General features: G+C 38.1%; 1 non-coding gene across 1 annotated transcript; it reads left to right on the top strand.

Moving 5' to 3' along the window:
• Positions 1-8,189: 8,189 nt before the first annotated feature.
• On the top strand, positions 8,190-8,269 carry LOC119628211 (small nucleolar RNA SNORD11). The gene has a single exon (XR_005244515.1). It is a non-coding gene; the product is annotated as a small nucleolar RNA SNORD11 (small nucleolar RNA).
• Positions 8,270-22,466: the final 14,197 nt, after the last annotated feature.

The following is a 22,466-nucleotide window of genomic DNA, read 5'->3' as shown; positions in this document are numbered from 1 at the left end:
TGTATTTGCTATTGTGAATAGTGCTGCAATGAACATACTCATGCATGTATATTTATGGTATAATGGTTCATATTTCTTTGGATATCCCTATAAGGGATTGCTGGTTGGAATGGCAACTCTGTTTTAAATTATTTGAGAAATCACCACACTACTTGTGACAATGGTTGAACTAAGTTACATTCCTACCAGCAGTTTATAAGTATTTCCTTTCCCTGAACCTCACCAGCATCTATTATTTTTTGACTTTTTAATAACCATTCTGACTGGTGTGAGACAGTATCTCATTGTGGTTTTGGTTTATATTTCTAATGATTAGTGATGTTGAACATTTTTTCAAATGCTTGTTGGCTACCTGTATGTCTTATTTTGTAAAGTTTTTGTTTATGTCCTTTACCCACTTTTTTAATGGGGTTATTTGTTTTCACTTGTTAATTTAAGTTCCTTACAAATTCTAGATAGTGATTCTTATTGGATGCATAGTTTGCAAATAAGTTCTCCAATTTAGTAGGTTGTCTATTGATAGTTTCCTTTGCTGAAGCTCTTTAATTAGGTCCCATTGGTCAATTTTTGGTTTTGTTGCAATTGAGTTGGTTTGTTTATCATGAAATCTTTGCCAGGGCTGTATTCAGAATAGTATTTCCTAGACTATCTTCCAGGGTTTTCATAGTTTTAGGTTTTATATTTAAGCTTTAATCCATCTCGAATTGAGTTTCGAATGTGGTGTAAGAAAGGGCTCCAATTTCTATTTCTACATATGACTAACCAGTTATCCTACCACCATTTATTGATAGGGTGTCCTTTCCGCATTGCTTGTTTTTCCATTTGCTTGTGTCCTCTCTGTTTAAACAGTGTTTTGTAATTCTCATTGTAGAGATCTTTCACCTTTCTGGATAGCTACATTCCTAAGTATTTTATTCTTTTCATGGTTATTGTGAATGAGATTGTGTTCTTGATTTCACTCACCGTGTAGATGCTGTTGATGTATAGGAATGCTACTAATTTTTATAGATGGATTTTGTATCCTGAAATGTTGCTGAAGTTGTTTATCAGATCTAAGAGCTTAAGGCAGAGACTATCAGGTTTTCTAGGTATAGAATCACATAATCTGCAAACAGGCATAGTTTAACTTCCTCTCTTCCTATTTGGATGACTTTTATCTTTCTCCTGCTTGATAGCTCCAGTTAGGACTTCCAGGACTATGTGGAATAGTAGTGGTGAGAGAGGGCATCCTTGTGTTGTTCTGGTTTTTGAGGGGAATGTTTCAGCTTTTGCCTATTTGGTATGATATTGGCTGTGGGTTTTTCATAGATGGCTCTTCTTATTTTGAAATATGTTCCTTCAATGTCAATTTGATAAGGGTTTTTATATATGAAAGGATGTTGAATTTTATGGAAAGCCTTTCTACATCTATTCAGATGATCAAGTGATTTTTGTTTTAGTTCTGTTTATGTGATTAATCACATTTATTGATTTGTGTTTATTGAACCAAACTTGCATCCCAGGGTAATGCCTATGTGATCATAGTGGATTAGCTTGTTGAAGTGCTCCTGAATTGAGTTTGCAGGTATTTATTTTGCATCTATGCTCATCAACAATATTGGCCTGAAGTTTTCTTTCTTTCATTGTGTCTCTGCCAGGTTTTGGTGTCAGAATTATGCTGACCTCATAGAATGAATTAGGAATGAATTCCTCTTTCTCAATTTTTTTGAATAGTTTCAGTAGAAAGGGTGCCAACTCCTCTTCATCTATCTGGTAGAATTTGGCTGTGATTTCATCCTGGCCTTTTTCTGGATGGTAGGCTTTTTATTACTGTTTCAACTTCAGGACTCATTATTGATCTGTTCAGAGATTCAGTTTCTTCCTGGTTCACTCTTGGGACATTGTAGGTTTCCAGGAATGTATCCCTTTCTTCTAGGTTTTCTAGCTTGTGTGCAGAGAGGTGTTTGTAGTAGTCTCTCAGGATGTTTTATTTCTGTAACATCAGTGGTAATGTCCTCTTTGTCATTTCTGATTGTGTTTATTCAGATCATCTTTTTTCCTTTATTAATCTAGCTAGTGGTCTGTCTTATTTGTTCTTTAAAAAATAAACAGCTCCTGGATTCACTGATGTTTTGTTTGATTTTTGCATCTCAATTTCTATCAGTTCATCTCTGATTTTGGTTATTTCTTTTCTATTGCTAGCCTTAGGATTGGTTTTGTCTTGTTTCTCTGGTTCCTCTAGGTGTGATATTAGGTTGTAAATTTGAGATCTTTCTAACTTTTTGATGTGGGCATTTAGTACTATAAACTTTCCTTTTAACACCATTTTGACTGTGTCCCAGAGATTCTGGTATGTTGCATCTTTGTTCTCATTTGTTTACCCAAAAGTTAATCAGGACCAGGTTGTTTAAGTTCCATGTAATTGTATGGTTTTGAGCAATTTTCTTAGTATTGATTTCTATTTTTATTGCACTGTGGTCTCAGAGTGTGATTGGTATGATTTCAATTTTCTTTGAATTTGATGAAGATTGTGTTATGGCCTCTTGTGTGGTCAATTTTAGAGTATGTGCCATGTGCAGATGAGAAGAATGTATATTCTGCTGTTTGTTTGTTTGTTTGTTTTTGAGATGGAGTCACGCTCTGTCACCCAGGCTGGAGTGCAGTAGCCGGATCTCAGCTCACTGCAAGCTCCGCCTCCTGGGTTTACGCCATTCTCCTGCCTCAGCCTCGTGAGTGGCTGGGACTTCAGGCACCTGCCACCTCACCCGGCTAGTTTTTTGTATTTTTTTAGTAGAGACGGGGTTTCACCGTGTTAGCCAGGATGATCTCGATCTCCTGACCTCATGATCTGCCCGTCTCGGCCTCCCAAAGTGCTGGGATTACAGGCTTGAGCCACCGCGCCCGGCCTATTCTGCTGTTTGGAGTGAAGAGTTCTGTAGATGTCTTTTAGGTTCAGTTGGTCAAGCGTCAAGTTAAGGTCTTGAATATCTTTGTTAGTTTTCTCCTTTGATGATCTATCTAGTACTTTCAGTGGGGTAAAGACTCTTACTATTATTGTGTGGTTCTCTAAGTCTCTTTATAGATCTCTAAGAACTTGCTTCATGAATTTGGGTGCTCCTGTTTTGGGTGTATATAAATTGAGAATAAGTAGGTCTTCTTGTTGAGTTGAACCCTTTACCACTGTGAAATGCCCTTTCGTTGTCTTTTTGGTCTTTGTTGGTTTAAAATCTGTTTTGTCTGAAATTAGAATAGCAACCCTTGTTTTTTTCCTGTTTTTCATTTGCTTGGTAGATTATTTACTATCTCTTTACTTTGAGCCTATTCCCTATTCGTGTCAATGCATGGGAAAAGGTTCTCTTGAAGACAGCACACCATTGGGTCTCGCTTATTTATCCAACTTGCCACTCTGTGTCTTTTAATTTGGTATTTAGCTAATTTACTTACAAGGTTAATATTCATATGTGTGGATTTGATCCTGTCATCTTGTTAGCTGGTTATTATGCAGACTTGTTTGTGTGGTTCCTACATAGTGTCAATGGTCTATGTACTTAGGTGTGTTTTGGTAATGACTAATATCAGTCTTTCCTATCCATATTTAGCACTCCATTCAAGATCTCTTGTAAGTCAGGTCTGGTGGTAACAAATTCCCTTAGCATTTGCTTGCCTGAAGAGGATCTTATTTCTCCTTCACTTAAGAAGCTTAATTTAGCTGAATATGAAATTCTTGGTTGGAATTTTTTTTTTTTTAACAATACTGAATATAGGCCCAATCTCTTCTGGTTTATAGGGTTTCTGCTGAAAGATCTTCTGTAGCCTCATGGGGTTCCCTTTGTAGGTGACCTGCTCCTCATGTGTAGCTGTATTTAACATTCTTTCATTTCAACCTTGGAGAATCTGATGACTACATGTCTTGGTGATGATCTTACACAGTATCTCACAGAGGTTCTCTGTATTTCATGAATTTCAGTGTTGGCCTCTCTAGTGAGGCTGGAGACATTTTCACAAATAATATCCTCAAATATGTTTTCCAACTTTGTTTCATCTTCTTTCAGTGATATTACTGAGTTGTAGATTTGGTCTCTTTATATAATCTCATATTTTTCAGAAGTTTTGTTCATTATTTTAAATTTCTTTTTTCTTTAGTTTTGTCTGACTTAGATCAGAGATCCAGTCTTTGAGCTCTAAGAATCTTTCCTCAATTTCATCTATCCTGCTATTAATACTTCCAGTTGTATTATAAAATTCTCTATCAGATCAGTTTGGTTATTTCTTATAATGGTCATTTCATCTCTCAGATTGTGCATCATTTTATTGTAATTTTTAGATTCATTGGATTGGGTTTTGACTTTCTTCTGAATCTCAAAGATCTTTGTTCCTATCCATATTCTGAATTCTATTTCTGTCATTTCAGCCATTTCGGCCTGGTTAAAAACCCTTGCTGGGGAACTAATATAGTCATGGGGAGGAAAGAAGACATTCTGACATTCTGGCTGTTTGAGTTGCCAGAGTTCTTGAGCTGGTCCTTTCTGTGTGGGTAATGTTCCTTTAACTGTGGTGAAATTTGAGTATGGTCAGTTGACTTCTTTTCTATAGGCTTTCAGAAGCACAAGGCTTTGTGCAGGGTCTTTGTAGCTGAATTTTTGTCCTTTGTTTCAAAGGGGACTATACTAACAAAGTATTTTTAGTGCTGACATTTAGGCTGTGAACAGTAGATGATACTTAAGTGTAATTACCAGTAGGTAGGTTTTTGCTTAGCCATATGGCTCTTCTGTATTTCCTCAGGGCTGCAGCCATGCTCTGTCTCAATGTTCTGAAAGTGGGGACTCCTTTCTCACTCAAGTGCTGGCTACAGATCTTGGCTTGGCACTTTTGTGCTGCACGCCACTATCCAGGGGTATGCTTAGGCTTTAGGTTTTCTCTCCAACTTAGAGGCAGCAGGGGAAGAGTGTTTGGTAGTGACTGTGGCAGACGGTCTTTCACTTGTCTCCTGGGGTTCCAGCCCAGAGAAATTAACAGTTGCTACCAATCAGTGCCATCAACCCACAGGTACGGCAGCTGTGTTGTAGACCCAAGATGGTGGGGAGGGAGGACTTGCCTACTCATAAGCAGGGGGACTCATGGGGGAGACAGACTAGCCTCTTCTTCTTAGGGCAGCTGCAGCTTGCTATAGGTATGGATAAAGCACTCAGGGTCTTTGTTCCTTCCCCAGTCTGAGGGCAGCAAGAGCAATACCAGTACAGAGGGACTTTCAGTTGCCTATGGGAGCTCCACCTCAGACAACCATAGAGCCACTGCTACCGACAATATTCAGCCAGGAGGTGGGGTAGCTATGTTGCTGGCAAGAGCTGGGGACCCCACTTGGTGAAGAGCAGGTAGTCGAGGGCTTATGGGAGAAGAGACTGGGCTCCTTTCCTTATTGTGACTATGGCATACTGGAAGCACAAGTAAAGCCCTCAGTCTCTTTGTTCCTTCCCTAGTCCAAAGGCAACAGAGGCAGATCTGCTGCCATAGCAATGGCAGAGGAGCTGTTGGTTGCCTCTGAGAATACCACTCCAGAGAAAGACAGAGCCACTACCAGTGGAAATCCTCATCTGAGGGTGGGGCAGCTGTTCTGTGGTTCTGAACCAGTGGTCCTGTCTGGTATAGAGTGGCAGATAGGGGCTCACTGGGAAGAGCACCTAAGCTCTTCTCCATATGGTGGCTGTGGTGTGCTGGAGGTGCCACCATAGCAACCAGGGCCTTTATTCCTTCCCTAGCTCAAGGGCAGCAAGGATGGTGCCACTGCAGCTGCAGTGGCAGAGGGGCTGTGGGTTGTCTCTGGGATAAAGGCAGAGCAGCCACCACCAACTGAAGTGTTCGGGAGGAGGCAGGGTAGCCGTGCTGGAAACCCAAGTCAAGAGGCACTGTCCGGGGAGGAGTAGCAGGGTTGGAGATCCATGTGGAAAATACTCTGGCTGCTTTTCCATAAGGTAACTATAATGTCCTAGAGGTTCACATTAGTTCCTAATCACTGAACTCTCTTCCAAGCCTAAGGGCAACAGGAGTGAGGGCTGCAGTAAAAATAGTGGCCTGCCCTCACTCTGAGAGCTGCTACCTTGCAAGAGCCCAGGGGGAGGGTGGCTGGAATCTCAGCCTGGGAGGCCCCCACCCAGGTATTCTTTCAACATAAAAATCATCTTTCAACTCTCAACTTCCATATGCATATTCAAGGATTCACAGAGAAAGCAGAGTACTGCTAGTAATCGGGATCCCAAATCCATAGTGGAAAATATTTGTACAATTTCAGAAAAGGGAATTTGCTATGCCAGACTTATCAGAGAAGTATTCAGGACATAGGTAGGGTTTGAAATAGGCCCTGAAGTAAAAAATATGATGGAAAAACAAATTTCATTTGCTGATCATAAATGTACTGTGAAAAAGATGATACAAACAAATGGAAAAACACTCCATATGGATTGCAAGAATCAATATCATTAAAATGGCCATGCTGCCCAAAGCAATCTAAAAATTCAATGCTATTCCTACCAAACTACCAAAGTCATTTTTTTCACAGAATTGTAAAACACTATTCTAAAAAAATTCATATGGAACCAAAAAACCTGAATAGCCACAGCAATTCTAAGCAAAAAGAACAAAGGCAGAGGCATTATACTACCTGACTTCAAACTATACTAATAGGTTACATAACAGAAACAAAAATGGACATACAAAATCAGAAATATAAACCAATAAAACAGGACAGAGAACCCAGAAATAAAGCCACACCTACAGCCATCTAATCTTTGACAAAGTCAGCACAAATAAGCAATGGGGAAAGGACTTCCTGTTCAATAAATGGTGCTGGGATAGCTGGCTAGCCATACACAGATGATTAAAACAACCCCTTCCTTTCACCAAATATAAAAACCAACTCGAAACAACTTAAATATTTAAATGTAAGACCTCAAAGTACAAGAATCCAAGAAGAAAACCTAGGAAACACCATTCCGGACAGCAGCCTTGGGAAAGAATTTATGATTAACTTTTCAAAAGGAATTGCAGCAAAAACAAAAATGGACAAGTGGGACTTAATTAAAGAGCTTCTGCATAGCAAAAGAAATTATCAACAGAGTAAACAGACAACCTACAGAATGGGAGAAAATATTTATCAATAGCGCATCTAACAGAGGTCTAATACCCAGAATCTATTAGGAACTTAAACAAAATAACAAGCAAAAAACAACCCCATTAAAAAAAATGGGCAGAAGACATGAACAGAAATTTCTCGAAAGGAGACATACCAGTGGCCAACAAACATATGAAAAATATGCTCATCATCACTAATCATCAGAGAAATGCAAACAAATACCACAAGATACCATCTCACAGTAGTCAGAATGACCATTTTTAAAAAGTCAAAAACCAACAGATGTTGGTGAGGCTGTAGAGCAAAGGGAACACATACATTCTTGGTGAGAATGTTAATTAGTTCAACTACTGTGGAAAGCAATGTGAAGATTTCTCCAACCACTTAGAACAGAACTACCATCGGACCCAGCAATCCCATTACTAATGATTTCTAGGAATAGAAATCATTCTACCCTAAAGATACATGCATGCAAATGTTCATTGCAGCACCATTCACAATAGCAAAGTCATGGAATCAAACTCGGTGCCCATCAACAGTGAATTGGATAAAGAGAATATAGTACATATACACCATGGAATACTATGCAGGGCTAGAAAAAGAATGAATTTTTGTCCTTTGGAGCAACATGGATGCAGCTGGAGGCCATTATCCTAAGCAAATTAATGCAGGAACAGAAACTCAAATACCACAGGTTCTCACTTACAATGGGAGCTAGCCATAAGTATTCATGGACCTAAATATAGCAACACTAAATATAGGGACTCATAGAAGGGGGAGGGAGGGAAGGGTTAAAAAACTCACTGTTGGGTACTACGCTCAGTACCCTGGGTGACAGGGTCATTCACACCCCTAACGTCAGTATCATGCAATATACCCATATACCGAACCTGCATATGTACCCCCTGAATCCAAAAGAAAAGTTGAAAAAGAAAAAAATAAAAATAAATAACAAATGAATGTATTATGAAGAAGAGAAATTCACTTTCTTTGGCTAGAAATTAATAATAGAACTAATAATAAATATCTGAACTTGTATACTTTATCTCACACACAATAAGATTGGCTCTTAAGAATAGGATCCTGATTCAACTATGATTTTTATTTGCCTGATTTCCTTTTGGATAATGAAGGCATCTTTAGTCATCATCTCTTCTGAGACATTTGTGTAAAAAAAATTTTAACAAAAGAACAATGAAAACCTGAAGGCCCGGCATGGTAGCTCATTCCTGAAATCCCAGTGCTTTGGAAGGCTGAGACAGGAGGATCACTTGAAGTCAGGAGTTCAAGACCAGTCTGGGCCATAGAACAAGACTTCGTCTCTGCAAAAAAATAAAAAGTATCCAAGTGTGGTAGCACACATCTTTAGTCCCAGCTACTTGGAAAGTTGAAGCAGGAGGCTTGCTTGAGCCCAGGGCTTTGAGGGGTGACCTGAGACAGGATTAATGGCATCAAACTGAATATAACCTGTTTGGAAAACAGAACGTTTTAGCATTTCCTCTCACTTTATACTTTACCACAATTAGAGGATGCAAGTTGGGAAATCTGCATTATAGTTTCCCTGGAGAAGCAAAAGCATATAAAGAATGAAACAATTTATATAGCGAGATGATTAGAAGAGTAAGAAAACCATGCAGAAGCCCTGAAGTATCAGAGCTACATCTTCGCAAAATGGCATTATACTCCAAGAAAATTTTCAGGCTTAATTTCACCCAATATCAGGTAAAACCAAAATTATTTTAAACAGTGATTAAGATTAACAATTAATATTTGGGTGTCTTTATTTTGTTCTAGTCTTTCCCCCGGAACAGTATCACTATTCATTATAAATTGATTCATGGATATAACTTGTCATTTTAACATGTAGTTTTTTGTTGTGTTTATAAAATTTGAAAGTATGAGGAAGTATGGGTTCTAACACCAGTCTCAGTTAACTGTGGTGATAACCATATCCATTCATTTGGACCATGAAGTGTTGTAAAGCTATCACTATGCACCTGTTGATAATTTATCCGAATTACAGATGCAGCTTGTGGGAAGAGGAAAAAGTATCTATATTTATTTGCTTGGCAAACCCAAAACTCAGAAGAAATACCAAGAGTCCTTACAGAAATGCTATGGCTGTATGTCTAGCATGATACTATAAACAAATAGGTGATTACCTAAAGCCCCCATAGCCAACAGGACTGTGAGAAATAAATTTAGAGATGCGATTACATGGCTGACTTGGATCCTCTAGGGAACATACAACAACTTTCATATGATTATGCAGTGAGACTTTGAGTGGTAGCTATGGAATAACTAGTATTTCCATTTTCAACATTTGACTATTTTAAACCAGCTTTCTCTGATACCAAATGCCTGAAGGGTTCTACAAAAACGTTTAACATATTTTAAATGCAGTAGCTTTACAAATACTTGGTAATTTAAATGATAAACTTCAGATACCCTTCATAACTCCTTCACGGCTCTGAATTCCATATTACATCTGGTTTTGTTTTAGATATCATCTGAAATTTAAAGACACTTTCATCACATTTGAAATGAAATGATTAATGAAATGTACACTAACAATATTCTCTGAGACATTTCTAACCAGTCATCAAGGATGGCATACAACATGTTTCTTAAAAGTGGTATGATAGCATATTATTCTAAATTTGGTTACTCCCTGAAAGTCTAAAGGAACATTACCAAGGGATATAGCTCAATGATTATGCAGCCTCAAGTAAATGAATAATTTAGTTATGATTTAGCCCAATAAAATCACTGTCCTAAATTACCATATACTATGTGGCTTTTCTACCAAAAAGTTCTAAGGTGCATGGGACAAGTGTGAAAAGGCAGTCTTATGTACAGCATATTGTCCCAGACCTCTCAGCCCAATTCGCCCCCAAATTCAGTACTTAACTCTGATGAAGTATACTGAATCCAATATATTGACATCCTCCTTTTAAAAATCCCCATAACTTAATATCAATAAGCACATATGATGAGTTATGAGATAGCAATCTAGCAATTCCAAGGCCATGTTCTTATAGCAAGCTACGCGTATTTCTGATACTGATACTCTTGTGTTTTGTATGCTTGACCTTGTGCAGTAACTCTTTTACGCAAGGTCAAACACCTCACTATGTTGTTTCAAAAGAAGAATCCATGAGACAAATCGGGCAAAAATTTGTTGGAGGAAACAAACAGAAGCAGAGTCTGAGAATGGTCTGAATGGAGGAGTCATGGTTGGAGTCAGAGAGCAATGAGAAAACCCAGAGATCATGAAAAGGACTGTGCCTACCCTGATCTAAATAAAAAGAGGTTTCCTGACTTTTAAGAAAATCTGCATTTTTAGCACCATTATTTTATCCACATAATACTACATCCTAGATTCTTAAGGAGGAATGAACAATACCCCTCTCCCAATTTTCCTATCTGTATAACTCACCAACTTGACCTTATTACATAATATACATCAAGGTATTATTTTTTTCAAACAGTAAATTATTGATCCAATGATCAAAAGAAGTTCCTAAAAGAGTTTAACATTCGCCCAAGGAGTAACTTGTTATACTGGAGAACCGTGGAAGAACATTCTAAATCAGTGTGACTTACAGAAATACATATTTTGTATATTACATGAGCTGAAAGCACCACGCTGGCAATTCACAGAAGCTGTCTTTATAAACAAAGTGTCTCCAATCAATTCCTGCTAATGCACAGTAATAAGAAGCAAATCACTCAATCACCAGCACAGAAAAACACAGTACAATGGTCCATATACAATGGCCCCAAAACAAATTATAAAGGGCTAAGTAGGGTGGGGTGAAGCTCAGTATTGGGAGGTTTGTTTTTCATGAACAGATGGTTTCATCATTAGTTGGGGTGCCAACTAAAACTTTTGGGGCCGGGAGGCAGATATCATTTCCTGTCCACCCACTATTCTATTCTGCAATTCCATCCATTTCAGGAACCTCTCCTAGCAAGCTGTGAGCCTTTCTTCTCCTGGCTATGATGCATCCTAGAGGTGATAACAAATTGCAGCTCTTTCATAACCCATAATATCTTTTCAATGACCAAAGCAAATCTGTGCTCATGTAAGTGTGCCTTTTCCTAGGTAGATGCTGAAGTAAGTTACACACAGTTACTTATACCATAGTCTCACCTACAGAGTTAGAAGTTGCCATTAATTATCTCCTCAGACTGCTCCAAACTCAACAATCTCAATAAGTTCTGTTTCCCAGTCAACCCTCTAATTGCTTTTGTTGTTGTTGTTTTATCTCATTTCCTCTGGATCCCATCCAAATTCTCTATTTCTTAGATCAATAATAGAGTTAAAATGAGTCTCATGCCAATAGTAGTCAAGACTAAAGCAACATGAACTATGCTGGAGGAATCACTTCATATTTCCAAAGCCTGCCTTTTAGAGATTGGATTGAATGGCGGACATGTGTTATTGACTGTTACCTCATATTTTAGGCCTTATACCACCATGTTTATATAAAACTTTACTGAAAGAATCACATAAGCTTGCATTCAAGTTCTATTTGCCTACCCCAAAATGTTTTTTAAAATTCTTCCTTAACGAATTATACTTTAAATGTCAATTGCAATATCAAGCTTAATAATTTATTCAGTTTCTAAGGATATTTAAATTTTAATTAATTTGTGTAGGGTCCTACCCTAAGTTGGTATTATGCACATTAAGGAATATGTATGTCTTATTTATACATATACCTAGTTGTATAAAATATGATGATCCATTTTTAAAAAACTAAGAGTAGCCAAAAATCAGACTCATGGAATCTTATAGGTGGAAGAACAGTACGTCATACTGTATTCTTTCAGAGACTTCAGTCTAGTTGCCTTAGTTTTCAAACAGGGAAGAAAGGAAGACAGGAAGACAGTAAGCTCTGTGATTTTAGAGCATATAATTCAGCCCACCTTGACACAGATACCATAAGCTTGACACAGATACTATAATAAGAAAATAATTAAAAATGCAATCAAAGATTATTCAAATTGTGCATTAAATGTATTCATCACATAATTACAAAGGAAAAAATTATAAATCCCCTAACTAAAATTTCCAACTGGAGTCAGCTACTTTTTTTAACTTAACAGAAGGAAATCTTCCATATGCAAATATTCAGTGGATTGAATATTGTGCATCATATGGACTACAGTGGAAAAATCTGAAAGTACGACCTCAGATGATCAAAGTTGACATCAATAGTGATAGGTCATGTTGATAGCATGTACACTTGATGTGATGAAAATGTCACTTTACCTGTTTGGTCTTCTTCCCCAAAACCCATAACCTCAGTCTCCTCATGAGAAAAACATTATGCAAATCACACTTAGGAGGCATTCTTCAAAATATCTGACCATTAATCCTCAAAACTGTCAAGGTCATCAAAAACAAGAAAAATTTAAGAAACTGTCACAGCCAAGAGGGGCCTAAAAAGATATGATCACTAAATGTAATTTGGTATTTTGGATGAGTCAGAACGGAGAAAAAAAATTAAGAAAAAAATAAGACAGTGTGAACATAGTATAGACTTTAACAATAGTGTATCAATATTGGTTTCATCAGCTTTAATATGTACCATGATAATGCAATATGTTAATAAGGGAAATTGGGTGTAGGGTATATTGAAAGTCTCAGTACTATCTTCACAACTATTCTATAAATCTAAATATATTCTAAAATGAAAAGTCTATTTAAATATTAAACATGTGCACACATGTGCATTTGCGCACGCACACACACAGACCCTGCACACACAGTGCATTTCACCACTACTACGGATTGACATAAGCACCTCTCCTCGACAACAAACCCTGACATAAGAATGTTGTTTTATTCATCTTTGTATCTCCTACAAATATTTAGGCCATGCCTATTACTTACTACTTATAGAATAAACGTCCATGGAATTGAAAGAGATGATGATCTAATATCCAGGGTCAAGCTGACTGCACAGTAAGAAAACAAAAGTTTCTATTAAGATGCACTTTTCCCACTCTTGGCAATTACTGCAGAATTTATTCTTATCTTGAGAGAAAGACCCATAATGGTGGATTAAAATTGGGGGAAAAAAAGAAGAAAGAGTGAACACAGGGTAGCAGCCATGCCACTAACAAATGCAACATATAGGAATCTGTCTCCTAACTTACAAAATTACCTTAAACTCCATCACTTAGTGCCTCAAAGTCAAAAGGAGAAAAACATCTTAAAGAAGACAACACATATACTTACACTTGAAGGTTGTTCTGAGGATTAGGTGAAAAAAATATGTTTACGCCCTTTGAAAATCACACAATCAAATAGCAGTTCCTAAATTTCCCCAGAGGTGGAGCACCTGAAAGTCATAGTGGTCCTTGGAGACCAAAATGAATACTGATGTATTGAATTGCATTAGAGGAACCATTTTCAGGGTAGAAAATATAACAATGTGATGCAGAATGAGATTATAACCATTAGTGTAACGCACGTGCACGCACACACACATACACACAAATTAAATTTAGTTCAATTGTCTCCTAGTAATTTTTGCCATTATTATGCATCTGCTATTTTGTTATCCTGTTTTCCTGTATCCTCTTGTTAATTGTGTGTCTTCCTCACTAAACTATTACCAAGTACCCATGTCTTGTTAATTCTTGTATCTTGAGAATAGATTTTGGCACATAATAGACATTTATTCAACAAATATTCCTGGAGCACTTACTGGAAATCATGAGATCTAGCAAATGAAAGATTAAGATCGCCATTCTTAAAGTACTTACCTTCTAATTCTAGCAGGCTAAAAGGCTAGAAGGTGATAGATGCAATGGAGAAAAGCAGAGCAGGATAAGGCGGGATGGGAGTTAGAAACAGGTTGTGGAATTAAGCAGAGCGATTACACTGTCAATGTGAGGTTTCAGCAAAAACTTGAAAAACTAATGATTTCAACAAAGCACATATCTGGGTGCTAAACATTCCAGGCAGAAGAATAAGGCACTATCCCTAGATGCAAGCTTGCCTGTCATTTCAAAAAGCAGCCAGGAAGCCAAGGTGCCTGGGGCACTGTGAGTGTCAGGAAGGGGAGTAGGCAAGGCCAGGATGGTCAGGCCAGGCAGGGCCTTGTAAGTCGTGATAAAGACTTGTGCTTCCCTCCACAGTGAAATGGGGAGCCACTGCAGAGTTTTGAGCCAGAGTCACATCATCTGAGCTACATTTTTACAGGCTCACTGTGGCTGCCATGTGGCCGCTATGTGGTGGCAAACACAGAAGCAGTAAAGAGACCTGTTCGGGTTGGTTGCCATAATCTGGTGGCTCAGACCAAGGTAGTAGGTGTGGCCATGAGGAAAATTAGTTGGATGATAAATATATCAAAGTAGAGCCAAAAAATTTTAAGACGGATTCAACAAATACTTTAAATGGATAAATATTGGCCAATATTCATTAGCAGGCAAGCATCATCAAGTACCAAAGGCTTAATAACAATTTATGGGCCAAAAAAAAAACTTAAAACAAAAACCACATTTGTTAAATTAGCATGATATGTATTAAATTATGTTGACAATGACTTAATTATTTGATTTCAGCCTCAGAACATTGACACCCAGCTTACTGACTTAGGGTTTTGGGTGGGGAGAGAGTTGGATAACCACTAATCTACATACATGTGTGAATGTTGATACTGATACTGAAACTAATTTATGACAGGGGCTGTGAGGGGGTATCTCACCTGTTCAAAGAAATATCATTATCTGATTTCAGCCTTACATTGGAGAGGAAGTCGGAGCCAGCCAGGTGGAAAGGATTGCCGTACTAAGCCCTGGAGTTGGCTCTGCTTAGTAATTGATACCATTTTCTGGCACTAGTTATTTTTATAAAGATATTAGCAAAGCAACAGCAAAATTAAAGTGCTTCATAATCCTTAGCACTCATCATCAACTTCTGAAATATGATTGCATGTTAGCTTTTATTGTTACTGTACAAAAGCACTTACTTAAAGGTAGGGAGGACAAACTCTGTTAATAGTAGTAAAGGGGAGAACTATTGCCTCTTTCCAGACTGTGGCATCCCTTTTCCAAAAGCAACAGGAGTTACAGAGATCTCCTGAATCTCCTTTTTGCTGAACTTGGCAAGAAACTGGTAGGTATCTTCCAGGGTGTGTGAGCAAAATATGTCCCTAGAAAGGTTAACAAATGGGTGACAGGTGACTACTGTATTCCTTCCTCATTCTTCTCCTTTTACGTATTTATTCCCCCTGCTTCCAGTGGCCTCCCAGGGATCCAAGCCTGCTCATAGGAAATTAAATGAGGTTAGTGATTAACATTTCAAAGTGAATTTAAGTCACCGCTTGCCCTCCATCTGGGGAACGCACATTACAAGCTTAATTTGTGGAAAAGCAGACTTTGTATCCCTCTTAGCCATCAGGGCAGGGTGCTATTTTATTTACTCAGGGGATCTGGGGAGCACAGCATGTTTCCTCAGCGGAGAGGAGGAGGATTTTGCTAGTTGAGGCATGTCCACGCTCCCCAGATCAGCTGCCTAGCAGTAGCATCCTTCCCTGCCTCATTCCAGGTCATGCTGTGAATATGAGGACACCAGTCTCATGACAGAGCTAAATCAGAAATCCAGAGACTAGTAATGCTTGCTGAACCCCTAATTTTTTCTTTATAAAATAGTATCCCTCTATAGACACCCTGCCTCACAGGGCCTTTTTGAAGACAAATGAAATAATGTCATCTCTTCAATGCAAGCCTGTCCCCCAACAACTCAATGAAAGGTGCTATGTACAATGACCAAGTTCTCTTTCCAGCTGAATTTAGAAACTGCAGAGTACAGTGCTTCCTATGTTTATTCACAGTGGCATCTAATTTTGCATAGGAAAGTAAAGGCCTAGGCATTTGCATTTTTCCTCCTGGTTCCACTCTCCTGGCCAAGAAACACATGAAGAAGGGTCTTCACTGGCCCAGAGCCCCTGATAGGATTCCATTCATGCCCGCCACTCACTGACAGAGAAAGCCCCCCACCAGAAGGCTCCGCTCTCATAAAGAGCTCTGCCTGATTCAGGAAGACGTGGCTTTTTGTTCAGTACCATAGGACCTTGTGTGACACTCCACGGCCCGGGCTAGGGGCTGTCACAGCAGTCTTTCACAATTCAAAGAGCAAAAGAGAATAGCCTGCCTTTGAGCGTCAGAGATGTGGGAGAGGCAGGAATCAAATCATGAATAAATAAATAAAAACACCAACAGCTGTGATATTTAAAACAGACAATCACTATAACAGCAAATGACAACCCTGCAGCCTACAGAATCTGCTAATAAACTGTCTGCTGTGAATGTTATTAAAGATAAACTTATGAGCCATGATTATTCAACCATTAAACCTAAGTGGAAATCAAAGATGTGTGTCAGATGATGTTTTAGGTGCCACATAGCCCAGGAAATTTACTCATCAAATCTGAATCCTGATCTCTCTGTCCTCCAAGGATTGGTCCCTTGAATTTCTGGCACTGTGTGCAGAAGCTGTCTTCTCTTTTTTCCTGTAATTATCATTTTAGTTTTGAATGTGTGGCTTATTTCCAATAAGTTGTTGTGATAAGCACGTCTCATTATCCATGGAACAAAGGGAGTGCCATTCAATTCAGCAGGGGCATATCTACAAGAAGGAAAGAAAAGACGACTTTCCCCACAGCCAACCTGCTGACCAGAAAACTTTCAGCCCTGAGGAACCGATGCTGAACAAGCTCTCAAAAGTCTAGATTGTGAGGAGCTTTGTCAATATATTAGCTAACTTAACTGAACCAGAATTTAATTTCAATTCAGTAGTCATCATGTTCACACTTCACTTTAATCTCAAGCTCTATTGTTAATAGTACAGTTGGCAACACCGTATTGAAGAGTGGGCCTGATATGGTGGTTCATGCCTATAATCCTAGCACTTTGGAAAGCCAAAGTGGGAGAATCTCTTGAGGCCAGGAGTTCAAGACCAGCATGGGCAACATAGCAAGACCCCAATCTCTACAAAAAAGTAAAAAAAAAAAAAAAAAAAAATTGCAGCTATAGTCCCAGCTCTTCAGGAGGCTGAGGTAGGAAGATTGCTTGAGCCCAGGACTGAATTCCAGGCTGCAGTGAGCCATGATTACAACGCTGCAGTCCAGCCTGGGTGACAGAGAAAGACCCTGTCTCAAAGAAAAAAAAAAAAATAGGAAGAGTGGCATATTATGGCAGAAACAAAATTATACAATAAAAGATTCCTATATGAGTATTCTACTTTGAAGACATAAAGGGATGACTTAAATCCAAAATAATTTTCAGTTAATATCCTCAAGAATATAATGATATGCAGGATGCAGAACATAGTGAAGTTAGAGCTACTCAATCTGGTAGTTTTTAAGGAATGACCTTCAAATGTCTGCTTGGTGTTAATATTTCCCAGGCAATTTGAATTAGGAATTTGAAATAACCTTCAATAATGAAGGTGACAGTCTTTTTTAAAAAAAATAAGAAATACAACATTAACTGGTGAATATGTACAACCTATACTGGTAAGATGTTAAGGGGATAATGTGTGTAAGAGGTTGGCAGGGATCAGGAATGAATAAGATACCTTTCTGTCATCCTGCATTTATTGTTTTGGTGTTTGGTTTGTAGTTGATTTTTATCCCCTTTCTACCTTGCCCACTTTAACATCTCTGTGTGATGTAGAAGAGATTTGCTAAGGTTGGGTGTCTCCTCTTCTGCATTCTCATGTATGTAATAAATGTACCTGCCAGGATACATATTACATACTTGACAGACTCTGAAAGAATACTTGGACTAAGTACTTGGATGCTGGCCTAAATCTCAAATTATTCCATGTTACGCCATAATTGGGAAAAATAAATAAATGTGGTATTTATAGCACAAATGAAGAGGAAGAGACCAAGCAACAGCTGTGTACAAGTACTGAGTACCATGGTACTGTGTACAAGTAACAAGTACCATGTCCAGGTAGGAAAGAAGCCCACATAAAGCCCAGACTGGGCATTCAGAACATTGATGTTGGAACTACAGGGTGACACAGAAACTATACAGAGTGACATTGGCTCTGGATCTAGGAGGCCTTCAAGAAATTAAGGCAGTAATTCTCACACGTGGCTTGATATCAGAAAGACATGAAAAGATTTTGTTGATTACTGTAAATAAGGTAGTAATAGCCCCTAGACATAATGCAAAGGTTTGGATTGATAGTTTATTTTCTATTAAAGGGTAGAAGCGGATGAGCAGGAAAACTCCTGCTACAGCTATAGTGCTGGAGTGGAGTAGATCTGAGACTGGGGTTGGGTCTTCTATGGCTGATGGAAGTCAGGGATGGAGGCTGAATTGAGCTGACTTTCCTGCTGCTGGTAAGAGAAGGCTAATTAATGGAAGGGAGTTGAGGTTTTTTTTTCCATTAAATTCAAACTCCCGAATCACCTCCCCAACCAGGTAAATAATATGGGAGGCCCTAATAAATCTGTTTTTATATTTGAGAATAACTGCTAAACAAGCAACATAGCCTCCACTCGACTGTCATCTACTCTGGGAGCTGCTTTGTGAGGGTAATGAAGTCCCTTGGAGTAGCCTTGTTACCATTATTTCTGCAAAAACAAGGTTAGCCTAACACCCACCTAGTAACATAACTAAAAGAATATGCAGAATGAAAGAACTCGGTGATATGCTCCATCTCTGAATATCATAAAATGAAAGTGGAGCCAAAATAAACCTCTTTAGTTTCAATGCATAAATGCTACAATATGGTTGAGGAAATAAGAGCTTTTCTTTTATACACTGGGTATCCTTGTAATGAAAGTTGACTTGAAAGAACTAGAGCTCTATGCTGCATCTAAAGAGACTCCTGCTCCCAAGGATCCAGCAAGCAATCTCAAATGTTTTCATTTCACGACTTGAGAGTAGAGTGTGCCCTGGTCTTATGACAGATGTGTTTCTTAAAATTTGTGCAAACTTGGAATCTTTTCATTAGTTGAAATGGGCTCGCTATCTAAAGAAGCATAAAATAGCTTATTTTTTGAATTAAAAAAATATTTAGAGATCCTAAAAACCACCTCCAAATGTGTCTGTTTTAATGGGTTTTTGCAATGTAGAACTGCATAATGGCTATCATGTTATTATGTAGGCTTGGATATTATGCTATTCTCAAACACAAAATCAAATGTAACAAAAGTCTGCTGCAACCTAGAAATTATTTAAAAATGGTTTGCACTGAAATTTTGGAAATAAGAATACATCTGATTTATGAGAAAGCCAAGTTGCTAAAAATGTAATTTAACAATTGCTATTATGTGCTGAAATCAATAATTTTTAATGTGGACACATTAACATTTTGAAAATGAAAAAGAGTGATTTATATTTTATAATATTTATAACAAAAATTTATACAAATATTTATAACAAATATTTATACAAATATAACAAATTTATAACAAATTTTCAGGAATATGTTTCTCATAAAAATTGCATTTATATGAAAGTAACTTAATTGAGCAACTTAATTGTATCCTGCTCACTAGTTTTTAAAAAATCATATATAATAAACTGCAATGAAGCAAATATCTACGATATCATTGTTCCCATTTTACAGGTAGAGGAAGTAACTTAAGGGAACTTAAGAGTTCTAAGATTACACACAAAGTCAATAATGGAGGTAGAAATTCATTTCACATTTTCTGGCTCCCAAGTCATTTCCATCAGACCGTGGATGCAAAGAAACTGCTTGCAAATGTTAATGAAGTATTTATTTTTGCTTCATACAAAGTAGAGCCAAAAATGTCATTTCGTAGGTCCCAGAAGTGAATTCTCAGCTAAAAATAGAATTACCATGAATTATCGTCCAAAATTTAGAGTATATTTAGTTCAAAAAGTCAGCAATAATGTCCTCTTTGCCTACAGTAGTGTAAGAAAAAAATAAGTTCCCTAACAAAGTTCTCCTTTGCTTTGAGCACATCACAAGTCAATTGGTCACTGGGTGAAAGGAAAGAAGAAACACATCACCTGAGGTGACTGTTTGCACAAAAAGCATTACAATAAAGAAGCAATTATAGCATGTGTATTCATCCGTAAAAACAGCTATAAAGAACTGCCTGAGGCCGGATGCGGTGGCTCACACCTGTAATCCCGCACTTTGTGAGGCCGAAGTGGGCGGCTCATTTGAAATCAGGAGTTCAAAACCAGCCTGGCCTACATGGTGAAACCCCATCTCTATTAAAAATACAAAATTTAGCTGGGTGTGATGGCATGCACCTATAATCACAACTACTCAGGAGGCTGAGGCACGAGAATTGCTTGAACCCAGGAGGCAGAGGTTGCAGTGAGCAGAGATTGTGCCACTGCACTCTAGCCTGGGTGACAGAGACTCCATCTCAACAAAAACTGCCCGACACGAGGTAATTTATAAAGGAAAACGTTTCAATTGACCACAGTTCAACCTGGCTGTGGAGGCCTCAGGAAACTTACAATTATGGCAGAAGGTAAAGGAGAAGTAAGGCACCTTCCTCACGAGGTGGCAGGAAGAAGAATGAATGCAGGAGGAACTACCAAACACTTGTAAAACCATCAGATCTCATAAGAACTCACTCACTTTCATGAGAAGAGCATGGGAAAAACCACCCCTATGATTCAATTACCTCCACCTGGTCTACTCCCTTGACCAGGGGATTATGGGGATTATAATTCAAGGTGAGATTTGGATGGGGACACAAAACCTAACTCTCGATCAGCGTGTTTGTGGGAATCCCTCATCTTAACACCATAGGTGAACAAGATGGGTGTCAGATTGTTCTTACTGAGTAATGGGTTGGGTGGAGTGGAGAGGCGGGCAGGAAAAAATTAAGACCTGCACCAGAGCCTGCCACCTTGCCTGAGGTATTTGGTACATGGTTTAGGGAACATGCTTATTCTCCACCTCTTAGGTTTCCTTTTATACAAGAGACTATGTGTTAGTATTACAATCCTGGTCTCCCTCCAATCCTCCACTTTACTCTTGGTGATTTTGGAAGGAGAAACAGGACAGGCATAGCTGGAGCCTTCCTCTCCTCTTCATCTTCTGAGTGGGACTGCCACAGAGATGATGGGCTCCTAATTGTGTTTGACCATGTCTAAGCCTGTCCACTGAGAGGTCCTATCCCCTCACTGGAGATATCTTAGTTTGATTCTCTGAGAACCAAATGCTGAAAGAGAGATTATTAGCCTTTGGGATTTTAATAGGGGTCTTCTTTCCTAATTGGAGACAAGGCCAAATTTCTTATGTCGATTTCTAAGGCCACGTAAGTTACATACAAGAAATTAATCCATCCATGTTTCTCATAAACTTTCACTTGGAAAATAGTATACTTAATCTAAAACTTATGAAAGAATTTGGTAAAGGCTAAGTATGTGCTTAAACAGGTATGGTGACCATTAAATATATAATCACATCTGTAGAGCCACAACAGTTCATCCATGGTGCTGGAACAGCTAGATAAAAATCCATTTAGCTGGAACAGCTAGATAAAAATCCATCTAGCTGGAACAGCTAGATAAAAGCATGTCAACAAGTAAAGTTGGACCTGATCTCACAAGAAAACTTAAGTGGAAATGGATCATAGACCTAAATTTAAGATCTACAACTTATAAAAAGTCTCATAAGAAAACATAAGAGTAAATCTTTATAGCCTTAGGTTAGGCAACGGGTTCTTAGATGTGACACCAAAAGCACAAGTGACAAAGAAGAAATAAATAAATGTTCTTGGCAGCACCATTTATAATGGTCAAAAAGTAAAACCCAAAGGTCTATCAACAAATGAATGAATAAAATGTAGTATATTAATTCAACGAAATATTATTTAACCATAAAAAGGAATGCAATACAGATACATGCTATAACATGCACGAACCTTAAAAACATTATGTTAAGAAGCCAGACACAAATGGCCATATATCATATAATTCTACATAATTCTTATATTATATATTTAATATAATTCCATCATGTATTCGATTCTATGAAATGTCCAGAATAGGCAAAGGCATAGAGACAATACAGATTAGCAGTTTCCATGGATTGGGGGCACTAAGAATGGATATGTGATAGCCTATAGATATGAAACTTCTTTTGGATGTGATTAAAAACGTTCTAAAATGAGATAATGGTTAGGGTACAACTCTGTAAATGTGCAAAAAACTGAATTATACAACTTAAAAAGGTGAATTTTTATGGTACATGAATTATATAATATTTCAATAAATCTGTTATAAAAAAACTGCATTCATAAGTATTTGTAAAGGGTGTCACTGAAACAACATGTGAAGGTTTCTTGCAGGGATATATTGCATGTTGCTGAGGTTTGGGGGT

The sequence above is a fragment of the Chlorocebus sabaeus genome, chromosome 26 (genome assembly GCF_047675955.1).
Source record: "Chlorocebus sabaeus isolate Y175 chromosome 26, mChlSab1.0.hap1, whole genome shotgun sequence".
Classification (NCBI taxonomy): Eukaryota; Metazoa; Chordata; class Mammalia; order Primates; family Cercopithecidae; genus Chlorocebus; species Chlorocebus sabaeus.
Note: the sequence above shows the minus strand (reverse complement) of the source record. Positions and strands in the feature narration are given on the sequence as shown.